The following is a 17,991-nucleotide window of genomic DNA, read 5'->3' as shown; positions in this document are numbered from 1 at the left end:
GGGGAGTTGTGCCCCATAGTCAGTATATACATCCTCCTCTTAAAATCAATGGAAAACAGTCTATAGTGAATTCGATAAACCACTATTCTCAAACTTTTTCAGTCTCAGGACCCCTTTGCACTCTAACAATTCAGCTCTAGAAAACCTCAAAGAGCTTTTCCTTATACATACAGATTATATTAATTGATATTTACTGTACTGAAAATTAAAACTATTTTAAATATTAATTTGTTTTAAAATGACAATAATAACCCACTATAATATGCTAGCAGAAATAACATATTTGATAAAAAATGATTATATTTTCAAAAAATATAGAGATTTTTGCAAATTTCTTTAGTGCTGGCTTAATAGAATACAGCTGAATTCTCATACAATTCTGCAGTTGACTTCTGCACTCAAACTGTTAGGAGATGTAATGTACAATAAACTGCAGCATGTAGCTTCTGGAAAACTCTACAGTTCTAGAGAAAGAGATAAATAATATTTTAATGCTACTATGAAAATAATTTTTGATCTCACAGTTCTCCTAAAAAGGTCTCAGGGTCTTTTTAAAGTCCCCAAAGCAACTGTAAGAACCTCTACTCTAAACAAAATCACAGTTAAGAAATGGTCATTGAATATATTTATATTGGAAATATAAAGAAAACAATTAACCAAAAAAAAAAGTTGTAGTTATTAATTGAAAGTATCTGTGCCCTATTCTTGATATTTACTGCTTTAGGCCATCCTAACCGACTGCAAGGAGATCCAACCAGTCCATTCCGGGGAAGATCAGTCCTGGGTGTTCATTGGAAGGACTGATGCTGAAGCTGAAATTCCAATGTTTTGGCCACCTCATGTGAAGAGTTGACTCATTGGAAAAGACTCTGATGCTGGGAAGGATTGGGGGCAGGAGGAGAAGGGGACAACGGAGGATGAGATGGCTGGATGGCATCACCGACTCGATTGACATGAGTTTGAGTAAACTCCGGGAGTTGGTGATGGACAGGGAGGCCTGGCGTGCTGTGATTCATGGGGTCGTAAAGAGTCGGACACGACTGAGCGACTGAACTGAACTCAACTGAACCTATAAGGAAGTCCATCCTCATGCCATTGTTGTTGTTGTTCGGTCGCTCAGTCGTGCCCAACTCTTTGCAACCCCATGGACTGCAGCTCGTCAGGCTTCCCAGTCCTTCACCATCTCTTGGAGCTTGCTCAAACTCATGTCCATTGAGTCGGTGATGCCATCCAACCATCTCATCCTCTGTCATTCCTTTCTCCTCCTGCCCTCTATCTCTCTCAGCGTCAGGGTCTTTTCCAATGAGTCAGCTCTTCAAATCAGGTGGCCAAAGTATTGGAGCTTCAGCTTCAGCATCAGTCCTTCCAGTGAATATTCAGGGTTGATTTCATTTAGGATTGACTGGTTTGATCTCCATGCTGTCCAAGGGACTCTCAAGAGTCTTTTCCAGCTCCACAATTTGAAAGCATCAGTTCTTTGGTGCCGAGCCTTCTTTGTGGTCCAACTCTCATATCCATACATGACTACTGGAAAAACCATAGATTTGACTAGACAGACCTTTGTAGGCAAAGTAATGTCTCTGCTTGTTAATATGCTATCTAGATTTGTGACAGCTTTTCTTCCAGGGAGCAGGTGTCTTTTAATTTCATAGCTGCAGTCACCATCCATGGTAATTTTAAGCCCAAGAAAATAAAGTCACTCACTGTTTCCATTGTTTTCCCATCTATTTGCCATGAAGTGATGGGACCAGATGCTTAAAATGGCACATAGGATGACCCTGTTTCTGGATGATAATGAGAAAAGCAGAGAAATTGCCCTAACACCAAAAAACAAATTTGCTATCATTTTATTTTGAAACATGACTTGATAAATGCAAACTATTAACAAAGGTCACCATTTTAGGAGACATGGGTTCAATTCCTGGGTCAGGAAGATCTCCTGGAGAAAGAAATGGCAACCCACTCCAGTATTCTTACCTGAAGAATCCCATGGACAGAGGAGCCTGGCAGGTTACAGTCTATGGGGGTCGAAAGAGTTGGACACGACTGAGTGACTAAGCACAATGTTAGGGGAAAAGGCAGATAATACTTGGAAACAGTAATAACAAAGATTGAAAGAATTTTTATCTTTTCAATTTTTATTCTCTTAACACCTAGTTAAGAAGTCAAAGAAAGGGGGAACAAGAACTTTCTAAGAAGAAATGCCTTTTTTAGTTCCCCAAAGAAACTGTCTTAAACTCAAATGATTCATGTTGGTGGGATCATTTTGATCCCAGAAGAGCTACATGAGGATACATGATGATCTGGGGTGGTGTTTCTGTGCTGCAAGGATAGTCGGTGTTGATCTGCCCACAATCTCTGCTCAGGATCTATTTCAAGTTGATAGTTCTATCGGATGTGGCTGCCTCCAGGAGGGTCCTCCAGCTAGGGATGTACGGTGGCAACAACAGCTCAGTGCATGGCCACAACAGAAATGCTTGGGGCCCATAAACCTGATTTGAGCATATTTCCGGGTCCTGTGTTTCTATCATGCAAGATACAGTAAAGCAAGCACAGGGGCCAAAAGCATACACTCTGAAGTCCAAGAAACCTGTGTTCTAATCCCATCCAGCCACCAAACAATTTTGAATACTTGGACAAATTATTTAGTATTTCCCAACTCCTCTATTAAATGGTATTATTGTGAAGAATAAAATGAACTCATCCATACAGGGAACTTAGCTAGGCATATACAAGTTTCCAATAAATGCTAGATATTTTTTAAAAGTAAGTTTCATTCTATTTTTCCTTTAGGTAACATCCTTCAGTGACTACCCCATAAACCTTCAAAATTTGAGTTCAAACTCCTTCAATTAGTTCATAAAATCATTCACACTCTGGCTTCATTTCCTGCCACTCCTCGGTATTCTACACAGCTGTCACACAATTCTGCTTGAGACCTTATATACAATCATGCTTTTCAGACACTGGTATTCTCCAAATGTAGAGCTCTCTTTTCTGTTTTTACCATAGAGCTAACAATAGTCTTAGAAATTATGATCACAATGAGAGAGCCAATTCCTAGGCAGGTTGATAAGAAGTGCGGGGGTACCCAAGGAGAAAGGGGTCTGGAATTCTCAAGGAGGAGGAAAGGACAAACTTTTTTTTGTCTACATTCCTCAATCATAGTCAATTACACAACTCAGTTAAAACTCTGTGCTAGGGATTATACAAAAATAATGTATCCTGCTTGAGGACAGTTTCTTCATCCTGAAAATCTTCTGGCTAATCTTGTTATCTTAAAATGTAAATTATGGGAGTGGGTCTAGTAAGATCTTTACAATCTCCAGACATTCTTTTGATTCATTGTAATAACTAATTAAAAGGTATATAATTTCATTGCTAACACTGGCGGGGGGAGGGACACTCTTTCTGCATCCTTCTGATGTCTATGTCAGAAGCTTTCTCTATCTCTTTTATACTTTAATGAAACTCTATGTTATGTTAATTATATACCTTCTTAATTTTAATGAAATTAAAAGATGCTTACTCCTTGGAAGGAAAGTTATGACCAACCTAGACAGCATATTAAAAAGCAGAGACATTACTTTGCCAACAAAGATCCGTATAGTCAAGGCTATGGTTTTTCCAGTGGTCATGTATGGATGCGAGTGTTGGACTATAAAGAAAGCTGAGCACTGAAGAACTGATGCTTTTGAACTATGGTGTTGGAGAAGACTCTTGACAGTCCCTTGGGCTGCAAGGAGATCCAACCAGTCCATCCTAAAGGAGATCAATCCTGGGTGTTCATTGGAAGGACTGATGTTGAAGCTGAAACTCCAATACTTTGGCCACCTGATGTGAAGAGCTGACTCATTGGAAAAGACCCTGACACTGGGAAAGATTGAGGCCAGGAAGAGAAGGGGACGACAGAGGATGAGATGGTTGGATGGCATCACTGACTCAATGGACATGGGTTTGAGTGGACTCCAGGAATTGATGATGGATAGGGAGGCCTGGTGTGCTGAGGTTCATGGGGTTGCAAAGAGTCGGACACAACTGAGCAACTGAACTGACTGAACTGAAACTCTATTACCCAAAAGCTCTGAGGGATCAAGCCTCATCTCTGGCCCCGGATTGAATTCTTCTCCGGAGGCCAAGAATCCTGGTGTCTTTCATGGTTCAGCAACAACCTTTCAACAATCACCTCCTCCAGGAAGCCTTCCCTGATGCCTAGTCCTAAAGGACTTACCCAGTAAAGTCTCCCAGTATATGTTTTAACCACAGTTGTAACACTCACCACACAAGGTGGTAGAAGTTAACTTATCTGTTTCAGTATTCAATTATAAGTCCCTAGAAATGAGTGCTTGTACCTGATCTTTGTGATTAACATCTAGCACAACAGCTAGCACATGGTGGCTATCCATTAAGTAACTTTTAATTTATGAACAGATACTCAAACGAGATAATAAGCGGAATCCATGAGTGTGTAAAGTGTCAGGTGCTGCTGCTGATGATGTAATGCTGCTGGTGGTGGTGGCAAAAGAAGAGAGAAATACTGGGAAAGAATATGGGGAAAGAGCGGAAGGAGGAAGAATTCAACTCAGTGCTTCTGCTTCCAAGCCTAACAAAAAGATAGATACATCTACACCTATTAAGGACATGAAACTTGCCGCTGCATTTACCCTCCTTCTAAATCCATTGTGACGTGATTGATTCTAGTATTTCCTGTGAGTTCATCGGGAATGATTGGATGAACTATGGATAAGCTTAGCTCCCTGGACCTGCTGGGGTGAGATTATAGCAATTACATGAATCAGCTACTAGATGGCAGTGAGAAGTTAGTCCATTTTTGGGCATAATTAACCCAACTTCTTCTGAAACTTTCCTTCATTTAGTGCTTAAGGATTGCTTCCCAGATCCACCTTCTCTGTCCCAGGTACCCTGTCCCCTAACCTCCTAAGATGAGTTCCTTGGTCCCTGGAATTCCTGTAACTTCACAGCTTTCTAGTTCTTTCTGTTACTCATGTTATCACTTTGTTGATTTGTGTCTATCTTTTCCTCAAATAGAAACACATCACCCCAAAGCCTGAGCCACAGCGGTTCAGTATCCCTTCTTCTCTTTTGGATTCTTTCCATGGAACTTCATTCTGTGGCTTCTCTATTTTAAGAAGCCCTCTCTCTAGTGCTCTGTAGCTCTGTTTCCCTAATTCAGATCTCCATTCTGAGCCTGACCTATATATCCCTATAAGCTATCTACTTGACTTTCATTTCACACAGACATCTCAAACTTCACTCCTCCAAAACTGGATTTCCCCCCCAAAAATCTTCTCTTCCAGTGTCAAAAAATGGAAGCCCCACCCACTTTGCTCCAGAAATATGAGTTCATCCTTGACACCTCTTTCTGTTCTACCCCTCCCCGACATGCAATCTATTACCAAGTCCTTGAAGTTGATTTCTGAAATATGGGTAGAATGATTCACACAGCTCTATTCCCACTTTGTCCTAGCCCAAGCCACACCATCCTCACATGGGCTAGAGCAATTGCCTCTTCCTTGAGTATTTCCAGTCCTGAAATCTTCCCATGAATTATCTACTCAGCAGCCAGAAAGGCACTTTGAAGTACAAGTATGTCCATGTCACTGCTTTGCTCTACATGTCACTGGTCACCTATCAGGTGAAGTTCAGAGTTCTTACGGTAGTTATCAGACTTGGCATGTTCTGGCTTCTGCCTGCCTCTTCATCTCACTCCTCCCTCTCTGTCTCCAGTCTTCTCCCTTTCCTGGAATGACATCAAGTCCCTTCACATTTTGGATGGTTCCACACTCTGCAGGTGGGCATGGCTAACTCCTGCTGCTGCTGCTGCTGCTGCTGCTGCTAAGTCACTTCAGTCGTGTCCGACTCTGTGCGACCCCATAGATGGCCTCCTACCAGGCTCCTCCATCCCTGGGATTCTCCAGGGAAGAACACTGGAGTGGATTGCCATTTCCTTCTCCAATGCATGAAAGTGGAAAGTGAAAAGTGAAAGTGAAGTCGCAAAAGTGAAGTCACTCAGTCGTGTCCGACTCTTAGCATCCTCATGGACTGCAGCCTACCAGGCTCCTCCGTCCATGGGATTTTCCAGGCAAGAGTACTGGAGTGGGGTGCCATTGCCTTCTCCGGGCTAACTCCTATCAGCCTTTAAATGTCACTTTCTCTGGAGGCTCTCCCTGTCCTCCTCTAGAGTCATTCCTCCCCCCAGCCACTCCCTCCAGGTCGCATAAGGTCTTCCTGTTATAATGTCTGGGTTGCGTGTGCTTTTCCTTTGTAACAGTTAATACAACCATGTATACTTGCATGTGTTTAGTCAGTTGTGTCTGACTCTGCATCCCCATGGACTGTAGCCCACCAGGCTCCTCTATCAATGGTATTCTCCAGGAGTGGGTAGCCATTCCTTTCTCCAGGGAGTCTTCCTGACCCAGGGATCAAACCCAGGCATTGCAGGCAGATTCTTTACTACCTGAGCCATTGGGGAAGCTCCTAATACAACCATAATTATATTTTTATTGTATTTATTTAATAGAGTCAGGAGGAAGGCATTTTTCTCTACCCTTCTAAATGCTTCTGGCTGGTCTAAGAATTAAATTGACGTGAGAAAATCAGAAAAAAATTAATAACATATACATATATGGGAAAGATCCAGGAGAACTGATTAACCCATCACAATAATCAAAGTCCTCCTCTGAAATACTATGCTAGCTTGCTTGCTAAGTCACTTCAGTCATGTCCAATACTTTGTGATCCTATGGACTGTAGCCTGCCAGGATCCTCTCTCCTTGGGATTTTCCAGACAAGAATACCAGAGTGGGTTACCATGCCTTCCTTCCTTCCTTCAGGGGATCTTTCCGACCCAGTGATTGAACCTGCATTTCTTACAGCTCCTGCATTGATCAGTTCAGTTCAGGTCAGTAACTCAGTCATATCCAACTCTTTTCAATCCCATAAACTGCAGCATGCCAGGCGTCCCTGTCCATCACCAACTCCTGGGTTCTTTACCAGTAGCACCGCCTGGGAAGCCCTAAATACTATCCTCAGATAAAGACAAAAGAGGATGTTGAGAGGTTGGGGGAGAGTCAGTTATGGGAGGTTATCAGGAAAAACACAGTAAATAAGGATAGGGTAGGGCTGTTTTGCAGTTTCAAATCCTTGCTTGGTTCATTATAAGAGTTTCAAGAGATTTGCTCATCATCTTCTTCTATATCCAACCAGGAAGGCACCTTATAAATGGAAATTTCCCTTACAAATGTTTCTTACAAAAGGTAACTCCTACAAGGTTTTCCAAGTTTTTCCTGTCTGCTGTTTCTTAGAAAATAACCAGCTTAAAATTTTTAAAGTGCCAAAGAGGTATATTTTGGGGTGGCAAACTCTGTTCCTCTACGATAGCTGTCTTTCTCATTGTACTATCTTCTTATCTTTATGTTCTGAACACCTAACAGTGTATCTGGTACATACAAGTCATTCAACAACTGTTGTTGAATAAATATTAATGGCTTCTTTCCCTCTCTCAAACTGGCCATTCTCCCTCCCACCAATGCCTTTGCGTAAGCTTCACATACACAAAACTGGCCCTATACAAATAAGATAGCACTCATCCTTCCATTCTTAGTTGAAATATCACTCTATCAGTGCACTGATAATGAAACACTAGAGAATAAGGCTTATGGCTGGTTCACCAGGTTCCCAGTCTCAGGCACTAGGATGAGAGTAAAGGGCAGAATCAAAAGGTGTCTTAAGGATACTGCTAATGAAAGCTTAAATGGCTGAGGGAGATTATTCAGGTAGGACTTGCAGACTATTAAAGAGAAAAATCACAGGCCTAAAATGGTGTCAGTCGACCTTAAGCCCATGATAACAAACCTAGACTTACTACCTACCCTAATTGCACTTTTTGACTTTGGCCAGAAACGCAATCTGAATCAGCCAGTTTGAACTTTTCTGGTCAGCACCTATGAGATGCAAGCCCAAAAAGAACATCCTCATCCAGTTATACAAATGGTTGTTGCAAGCAACAGTGCCCCCTAGGGCAATTTTGGATGGAAAGAACAGGATGAGATGTTCTGTGCTCTGGATTAAGCGAGCTCTCCAACCCAGATAGTAACAGTTAAGATGTGTATGTCAGGATGAATCTCAGTGACCCCAGATTCTTTCATTTTCCATACACAAAGCACTAAAATCATTTACTTGATGTATCCATTCTTTGTGATTAGCATCTTTTACCAAGATGATGTGATTAACACCTTTTACCAAGATGTATGCTTGACTACTTTCTTAGCCAAAAATTTATATATATACTGGCTTCTCCCCCACCTCTTTGGAGCAGTTCACTCAGAGCTACTGAGTGGCTGTCTCTGGGCTATTGTCCTCAGTGTGAGCGTGTGTGTGCACTCAGTCGCTCAGTCATGTCTGACTCTTTTCTTGCCCCACGGACTGCAGCCTGCCAGGCTCCTTCATCCATGGGATTTCCAGAAAGAATACTAGAGTAGGTTGCCATTTCCTTCTCTATGGGATCTTCTAAGCCCAGGGATAGAATCTGTGTCTCCTGCATTGGCAGGTGGATTCTTTATCACTGAGCCACCAGGTAATCACCTGGGAATAATAAAGTTATGTTAATGAAGACAATGAAATGGTAAAACCATATACAGGTATACAGTAAGCTCCCTGGTGGGTTGGAAGTTTCACTTTTTTCAGTTTTCATTCTGTATGAAATTAGTATTTAAAAGCTGGCAAAGAATTATACTAGACAAAGTTAAATAGGCAGAAGAGACTTTACTCAAGACTAGTGCAATAGGAATGAGAGACTGACTCAACCTCTGCTGAAACAAAGAGCTGGAGAGATTTTAAAACCTGGAATGAGGGGAATCATAAGCAACCTGTGCTTGTTAAATCACTGCCCCCAAAGAAAAGTAAACTTTCCCATATTTTTATGATGGGATAGTTTCGAAGGAGGTAGTGAAAGAATGCTTACAAATTTTCTAAAGCACTCTGAGAAAAGGAAGGTCAGAGATTATGATCAGGAAAACAACCTGTCTAAAGCTGACTCAGGCTAAGGTGGACAGTGAAGGCCATCTTGGTTAGAGCATTCATGTTATTATAAGTCTAGCTCATGGAAATAGGGAGTAGAATGGTGGTTGCCAGGGGCTGGCTGGGGCAGGATGCGTGAGGTGATTGCAGGGAGATGGGGAGATGTTGGTGAAACGGTACAAACTTTCAGTTACAAAGTGAATAATACACAGCATGGTAATCATGAGGTAATTAAAATAGGAAAAAGAGCCCAGAATGGCAGTGGCTAAAAGATAAGCAAGGGGAAATCCAGCAAAAATAGAACAGATGAAGGTCCAAGGACCAGAGTGAGGACCTCAGGTAGAACAAACAGCACTCCTGGCTATCCCAGTTTACACAGGGCAGGCCCGGGGGAGGAGGAAAGACATATAAAAAGAGGAGCCAAAGGGCCGGGCGTCCCTCTCTCTCTTCTCTTTGCGTCTTTTGGGTCAGCATGCCCTCATGCCTTGAGGATGTATTTTCCTTTGTTTTCTAAATAAAACTGAGCTGTAACATGGAGCTGTTAACATTGGTCTGTCTGAGAGCTGCAACACTGGTCCATCCGAGGGCTGTAATGCTGGTCCGTCGCTTCAAATTTTTGTTGTGAAGAGACAGAACCGAGGAAATTACACACTCCCCCGACATCTATGGTGCTGTGATTCGGATTTAACATGGCTGCACAGAAGGAGCATGACTTCGTGAAACCTCCCGCAGTGGAAGCTGAACACGAAGAAAACCCAGTGCAGGGGAAGTAACAAGAAGCCCAACGTGCTGGAAACTGGGACAGTGAAAAAACTCAGCAGAAAGCTCATGTGGCTCAGTCTCAAGATTCCAGAAGACCTCTGGTTAAGGTAGGAGGGCCTCCCTTCTATGGCTGGAAGGACATATGCCTAACAAAATCTTAATTCCTTTACAATCTCTCATTTCTTGTTTCCTCAAACCCCCTGTGAACAAGCAAGGAGCAGTGGGTGCAACCGAGGGACTCTGGCAGGGTCTACTCTTCAATGTGTCCCAAAGGGTTCATTATCTGCTGGGTCCTAGTACCTGTTACCCAAGCCGGTGGGGCTTCTTCTGTCCTTAATCTTCTTTGCGCCAAGGATCAGGCAAATGAAAACTGTGAGCACAGGTCAGGTATTTAGCAGATTTTCTGGCAGGTTATGAATGGGATTCCCATTTGCTTTTCCTCCCATCCTTCAGCTCCTCTTTCCTAGGACTTGAGCCCAGCTAAAACCCATGATGCTTGGCTTCAGGATCTAATGAAGCTCAGGCTCTGATGTCTCACTGCAAAAATTCAGTGAGAAACACAGTGATAGGTAAGAGGTGGATTTGTTCGGATTCAGAGAAAAGCGCACTCCGCAGGGTGTGGGCCATTGCAGAGAGCAAGGGTTTAGGCCATGGAATTTGGTCTGGCTAGGTTTTGCGAGTTGGATGAATTCATATGCTAATGAGTGGGAGGATCATCCCAACAATTGGGGAACCATCCACTCCTCCATCTTTTGACAGTGACTTGGAACTGTCCTGCCACCTCTGAGTGTTTCATTTAGCTTATAGATTGAGGATTAAGGTTTACTTGAATTTGACTTGTCGTCTTGGACCCAGTTGATTTTAATCAGTTTATGTTATGCCCGTGTACTATGTCATTCTTTCAAAAGTTGTGCCCTGCCCCCTTCCCTCCTGTTTCATGCTCTTTTCCTGAACCCCGTTCAGGCACACAATGTTGCCTCTACAATCTTCTGGAGGGACAACCAGAAAATAGCTGGCCCTTGGGAGGGAAATACTGTATAATATCCAATCCCTCTAGATATTCAGGCCTTCATCTTCCATGTTTCCTACATGTGCAACATCAGCATGAGACAGGCACACGATGCCTGCTAGAAGTCCATCTGCCGGCATCCCTTCAAAGGCAATTGGGCTTCCAGGGATAATGTTTGCCACTTTGGGAGTTAGCCCTGCAGGCCATTTGGGCCCAAACCCTTACCACCCTTCTCCTAAAGTTACAAACACACCCCTGGATCAAATCTCCACTCCACTTTTATGGAACATCTGGTCTGTTGCCTCTTATCAATTTGTTTTAAGCCAATTACTAACTCCTACCACCAGGACCCTGCCCCCTTTGGGGCAACATTGCTCTACCCCGCTTATTATTAAAATATTCTTAATGCCCCTAACAGGGCCAGATAACCCACTCCTTTGTCATTACTTCTGTTATTACCTAAAATGTGTCTATGACAATGAATTGTTTACCGTTGGAGACACCCTAACCTACTCTTATGGGGGACAAGGGGAGGAAATCAGTGACATACATTCTCTCAGAGCAGTAAGTAGTTAAGGCTTATGGCTGCTTCACCAGGTTCCCAGTCTCAGGGCACAGGCTTGGATTTCTTTACGTCATGATATCTATTCCCATCTGCAGTGAACAAACAGGCAATAAGTTAAAATTGCAATCCCTTAATCCTACCCAGCACTGGTCACGCTGGAGAACTTGGGGACACCCAACTCCAGTCTGGGAGTCCCAGGAGGTCAACCTGCCTAGGGATCTGGTCCTCAAAATGTTGTCATGCCTCAACCTGCTCAGGAATCTGCCAGTCCAGGAGTCCCAGGAGGTCTACATGCCTCGACCTGCCCAGGGACCCAATTCTTAGGAGGCAGACATGCCTCAACCTGTCTGGGGATTCAATCTCCAGGAGGCTGTCATGCCTCAGCTTGCCTGGGGATCTGCACCCTTACCCAGGGATGCCTGGCTCTTAGGTTGCAACAGTACTGGGTAGGATAAATTTCAAAAAGACTCACCCCTAAGGAAGTCCACCCATCAAAATTGAAGGAGGCCTATTAGTTCTTTCTTTTCCTCCCTTTCATGACTGTCTTTCAGATGGGAAATAACCAGTCCACTTCCCAACAGATGCCCTTGAGAGGCATCCTTGATAATTGGAAGCTGTTCGATCCTCTAAGGAGAAGTTGCTTAAAATTCTTCTGTGCCACTGTGTGGCCATGGTATCCCCTGGGGGACAAGGAACACTGGGCTGAGGGTGGGGGTGTAAATTACAATACCCTCCTGCAGCTAGACTTATTCTGCAAAAGATAGGAAAAATGAACAGAGACCCCTTATTCCAAACTTTCTTCAAACTAAGAGATATGAAGGAACTCTGTCGTAAGTATGGGATTGTTGTATGCCCTAAAAGTGAGCCTACTAGGCAAATGGTGTTAGGCACAGACAACCAAGAGAAGGAACCCTCGCTCCCCAGGAAGGCTCACAGCCCACAGCTCCTGAGTTTCCTGGTGCTCCTTCCTTGTATCCAAACATGCCCCCATATCCGGGAGCACCCCCTCCACAAAAGCCACCTCAAGTAGGTCCCTTAATCAAAACTGGAGGAGAATTTGGACAAACCCAGGTCCATAAGCCCTTCTCCCTCTTAGAACTAAGACAGATCAAACAAGACCTGGGAAGCTATACAGATGACCCAGGCAAATATATAGATACATTCCAACACATTACCTTGGCCTTTGACTTGACATGGAAGGACATCAAGGTCATACTTAGTCAAACTTTATCTGACCCTGAGCATACCAGGGTGTTAAAGGAAGCCTGAAGGTATGCAACAGGGCTTCACATGTCAAGTGATAAATACCCAGTAGGAGAAACTACAGTCCCCTCCTCAGATCCTAGTTGGAATTATAATGACCCTGAGCACTTCTGGGAAAGGGATCATTTTCTGATCTATGTGAAGGACACCAAAAAGGGGGCATAGAAGTGGTATGAGGGAACCAAGCAACCGATCAGGCAGCTTGTTCTGTAATCAGCAGCATTACAGAACAATGACTTAATAGGGGTTGCCACCTTAGTTCCACAGACTAATTTGCCAGAAACTACTTCATATACTGAAAGTGAAACTCTTAAAGCTTAACATGAGGGCTTTCAAGAAGATCATATGGGGTGGTTCCAAAAGGAGGGACTCCTTTTTCTGCCTGGGAACCTCCAATGGAAGTTGGTTAACTCCTTAAATGCAACCACTCATTTAGGTTAAAAGGCCCTCCAAAGATTACTAGAAAAATCCTTCAGAGGAACAAGCCTCCAAACGACTATAAGGCAAGTGGTCTCCTCTTGTCCCACTTGCCAATTAAACAACCCCCAAGGAGCTTGGGTTGGAAGAAGCACAAGCTGGAATCAAGATTGCTGGGAGAAATATCAATAACCTCAGATATGCAGATGACACCACCCTTATGGCAGAAAGTAAAGAGGAACTCAAAAGCCTTTTGATGAAAGTGAAGGAGGAGAGTGAAAAAGTTGGCTTAAAGCTCAACATTCAGAAAACGAAGATCATGGCATCTGGTCCCATCACTTCATGGGAAATAGATGGGGAAACAGTGGAAACAGTGGCAGACTTTATCTTTTCGGGGCTCCAAAATCACTGCAGATGGTGACTGCAGCCATGAAATTAAAAGACGCTTACTCCTTGGAAGAAAAGTTATGACCAACCTAGATAGCATATTGAGAAGCAGAGACATTACTTTGCTAACAAAGGCCCGTTTAGTCAAGGCTATGGTTTTTCCAGTGGTCATGTATGGATGTGAGAGTTGGACTGTGAAGAAAGCTGAGCGCCAAAGAATTGATGCTTTTGAACTGTGGTATTGGAGAAGACTCTTGAGAGTCCCTTGGACTGCAAGGAGATCCAACCAGTCCATTCTAAAGGAGATCAGTCCTGGGTGTTCATTGGAAGGACTGATGCTAAAGCTGAAACTCCAGTACTTTGGCCACCTCATGCAAAGAGTTTACTCATTGGAAAAGACTGGTGCTGGGAGGGATTGGGGGCAGGAGGAGAAGGGGATGACAGAGGATGAGATGGCTGGATGGCATCACCAACTCGATGGACATGAGTTTGGGTGAACTCCGGGAGATGGTGATGGACAGGGAGGCCTGGTGTGCTGCGATTCATGGGTTCACAAAGAGTTGGACATGACTGAGCGACTGAACTGGATTGAACTGAACTGAAGATCTTGAAGACCCCAGCTGGCCCAGACTGTCCAACAGGATTGGCAGATGGACTTCACCCAGATGCCGGTTCCTCAAGGGTATAAATACCTATTAGTCATGATAGATACAGTCACAGGTTGGATTGAAGGCTTTCCTACCTGGACTGAGAAGGCTGAGGAGGTGGTAAGAAAACTGCTCCATGAAATCATTCCAAGATTTGGTCTTCCCAGGTTATTACTAAGTGACAATGGGACATCATTTACTTCTAAAGTCACCCAAGGGATCTCTAAAGCGTTGGGCATTACTTATCTCCATTATGCCTGGAGGCCTCAGTCTTCAGGAAAAGTAGAAAGAGCCAACCAATTCTTAAAGTCTGTGATAAAAAAATAACCGAGGAGACCTCCCTGGGATGGAAGGAGGTTTTACCAATAGCTCTCCTCCACACCTGTATTGCCCCTAAGAAACAGGTTGGTCTTAGTCCTTATGAGATGCTATATGGGAGACCTTTTGTTTATGTCAATGACCTCTTCCTAGATCCAGAGGCTCAGACCCTCTGCTCTTACACCATGGCCAATGGGCAACTCCAATAAGATATATACTTGTGGGGTGTCAACTAGGACCCAAAAGATTCTAAGGAGTCACCACTATATGCTCCAGGGACTCAGTCCTAATTAAAGTCTGGAAAGATGGGTCCCCAAAGGCTCAACTTCAGCCCACATGGAAGAGCCTCTACCATGTAATACATTCCACCCCCATAGCAGTCAAGGTACCAGGAAATGACTTCTGGATTTACTACTCATGAGTCAAGCTGTGGAAGAAAACAGAAGAGGACACTCAATACACCTGTGAGCCCCAGGGAGATCTCAGACACCTATGCAGGACTACAAACGAGTGCCATTCTAATGAACACCCCCAAAATTAGGGGATAAGATTTCTCAGGACAGCTCTAAAGAGCCAACACAGTTTGGAGGGGGTTGCACGCCAAAACAGACAGGAGATAGATCTTCTGATCCCTGAACAAGGAGGGACTTGAGCCATCTTGAATGAGACATGTTGTTTCTAGGTAAATATCTCCAGCTAAGCTAAAGAAAGTCTCACAGTACTCAAGAAAAACATTCAGATCCTACAGGATCTCAAAGAATGAGCTGCAGAGTTCTCAGGGTGGCTACTATCCCTCTTTGGGGGATCCTCCTGGTGATGGAAATTTGGAGTTGGCTAATGCCCCTACTAGTCCTTGTTATCACTATATTGATGCTGCTCATGATTGCTCCATGTATTATAAATTGTCTAACCTGTTTTGTGTCTGCCCAAGTCAACAAGCAGTGCCAGTTCAACAAGGATATATAAAACTACAGCCAACCACAGAAAATATCACTCACCTTTAGATGGACACCACTATAAGGACTCTGAGGCTTGAGACTAGCAAGATGGGGAGGCCCAATACCCCTCACCATCCCAGTTCAGCAGGAAGAAGCCAGAAAGACCTTGCCGCCCCTATTCCCAAAGAATTGGGCCTCCCATCTCTTGAGGGGGGAGTGCTAGGTAGATAGAATAGGAAAAAGGAGGCCCAAATGGTGGTGGCTAAAAGACAAGGAAGGGACAAGCCTGCAAAAATAGAACAAAAGTAGTTCCGAGAACTGGAGTGAGGCCCCCAGGTAGAACAAACAGCACTCCTGGCTATCCCAATTTACACAGGGCAGGCCCGGGGGAAGAGAAAAAAAAATCTAAAAAGAGGAGCCAAAGGGCCGGGGGTCTCTCTCTCTCTCTCTCTTCTCTTCTCATCTTTTGGGTCAGCATGCCGTCATGCCTCAAGGATGTATTTTCCTTTATTTTCTAAATAAAACTGAGCTGTCACACGGAGCTGTAACACTGGTCTGTGCGAGGGCTGTAACACTGGTCCATCGCTTCAACTTTTTGTTGTGATGAGACAGAACTGAGGAAATTACACGCTCCCCTGACATAACTGTGGTCAGTAATAGTGTATTATATACTTAAAATTGACTAAGAGAGTAGATACCAGGTGTTCTCCAACTCCCAAAGAGGTGACTATGTGAGGTAATGGATATGTTAATTAACTTGATTGTGGTCATCATTTCACAACCTATATGTATGTCAAATCATCATTTTGTACACTTTAAATACATACAACTTTGTCAATTATATCTCAATAAAACTGGTAAAAGATAAAAATTAAAGCATTTAAAAAGAAAAATTGATCGTTTTATTGATTATTATGTAATCAATAAATGAACAAGGGAACTAGAGAATGATTAACAGGAAACTTTTTAGCTTCATTTTCTTATCTGTTTTTAGATAAGTTTTACTTAATTAGTCATTATAAGAGTTATGAGAAAGAAATTTCAGGATATCAGGGGATGAGATTCAATTAAAGTTTTTTGTAGCTGTTTCTTTGATGTCTTACCAGGAACACTATTGTGCAACATTCGTATATTATTCACAAGATTTCAGCAACCTACTAATGAAGTTTCTCTGTTTTGTTTTATTTTGTTGAAAGTTGAAGCTACACTCTACTCCCATTTTTGGCAGGGGTACATATGAGTATAAAGAAAAGTTTTTTCCCATCAAAATCAATGGTTGTTTCATTGGACTTCCCTGGTGGTGCCGTGTATAAGAATCTGCCTGCTAAGGCAGAGCACATGGGTTCAATCCCTGATCCAAGAAGATTCCACATGCTGCAGACAGCTAAGCCTCCATGCCACAACTACTAAGCCCGTGCTCTAGTGCCTGTGAGCCACAACTGCCAAACCCATGTGCTCACCTTGCTGAAGCCCTAACACCCAGAGCCTGTGCTCCGCAACAAGAGAAGTCACCATGACGAGAAGTCCACACATCACAACTAGAGAGTAGCTCCCACTCTTCACAACTAGAGAAAGCCTGCACAAAGCAACAAAGACCCAGTGCAATCAAAAATAAATAAATAAAATTATTTTTAAATGCTTTCAAAAATCAATGATTGTTTCATAAAGATAAAGTGCTCCAACCTCTTTTTTTAATGTCACTTTAAGCTGAAACAAACAGTGGTACTCCTTTGGAGTAGATTCAATGTCAGACACTTTCTGTTGTCTTCTAGCAACATTAAAATAGGAAACAAGAATGAGATAGTATATTTTTGCAGTGTCTAATTATTCTTTCTGGAAAAGATATACATAGATTGATATGATTCATGGATAATAGAAAACAAGCACAATTTATCATGTTTATATTCTACAAGGAAAAAAATCAAATACTGTTTGACAAATGTTGAGGTGTTGAGGGCATTTTTGCTCTATAGCAGAAATTTTGACAAGATTTCCACACCATGGCTTATAAGTGAAAATGAAATATGATAAATTACTTTCAAAAATAGTAACACACTGGAAGAATATATCCTAAAATAACCAAATGAAATACAGTTTTGGATTATAATGTCTGTAGGTCCTTGACTAGAACCAGTGTGGTCATTCTCAATAAAGAGCTGTTTTTTTTCAACTCATGCATGGACATATTTTCACTCAAAAAATAAAAAGCTCATCTTTCTATTTTTTGGTTTTCTGGAGATGAAACTAGTCAGTAGGGCAGAGTGGGCTTTCAGAATCAATATAAAATTGTTAATATCATTTTGTAAAGGTTTGGTAACATTAATGAAAGTTTGCAAACTCAGATTATTTACTCCATGAAAACCATACTGTGAAACCTATACTACAGAAATTAAAGCAACAATGTTTGTGAAAGTATAAAACTAGTTTCTTTATTTAGCATTCTCTAGAGGAACAAAAAATTATCACACACCCATATGGCCACCAATAAACAATTTTTTGAAGAAACTGTGTGACACCTAATATTAAGGAGTATTATGCATCTATGAAAAAAGAATAAAACCATTAATATATAATGATGTTCTACTATATGATCAAATTTGTAGAACTCAAATTAAGCATATTCATACCAACAAATGCAAACAGTCT

Source organism: Ovis canadensis, chromosome 15 (genome assembly GCF_042477335.2).
Source record: "Ovis canadensis isolate MfBH-ARS-UI-01 breed Bighorn chromosome 15, ARS-UI_OviCan_v2, whole genome shotgun sequence".
Classification (NCBI taxonomy): Eukaryota; Metazoa; Chordata; class Mammalia; order Artiodactyla; family Bovidae; genus Ovis; species Ovis canadensis.
The sequence above is the reverse complement of the archived record's forward strand: the minus strand, read 5'-3'. Positions refer to the sequence as shown.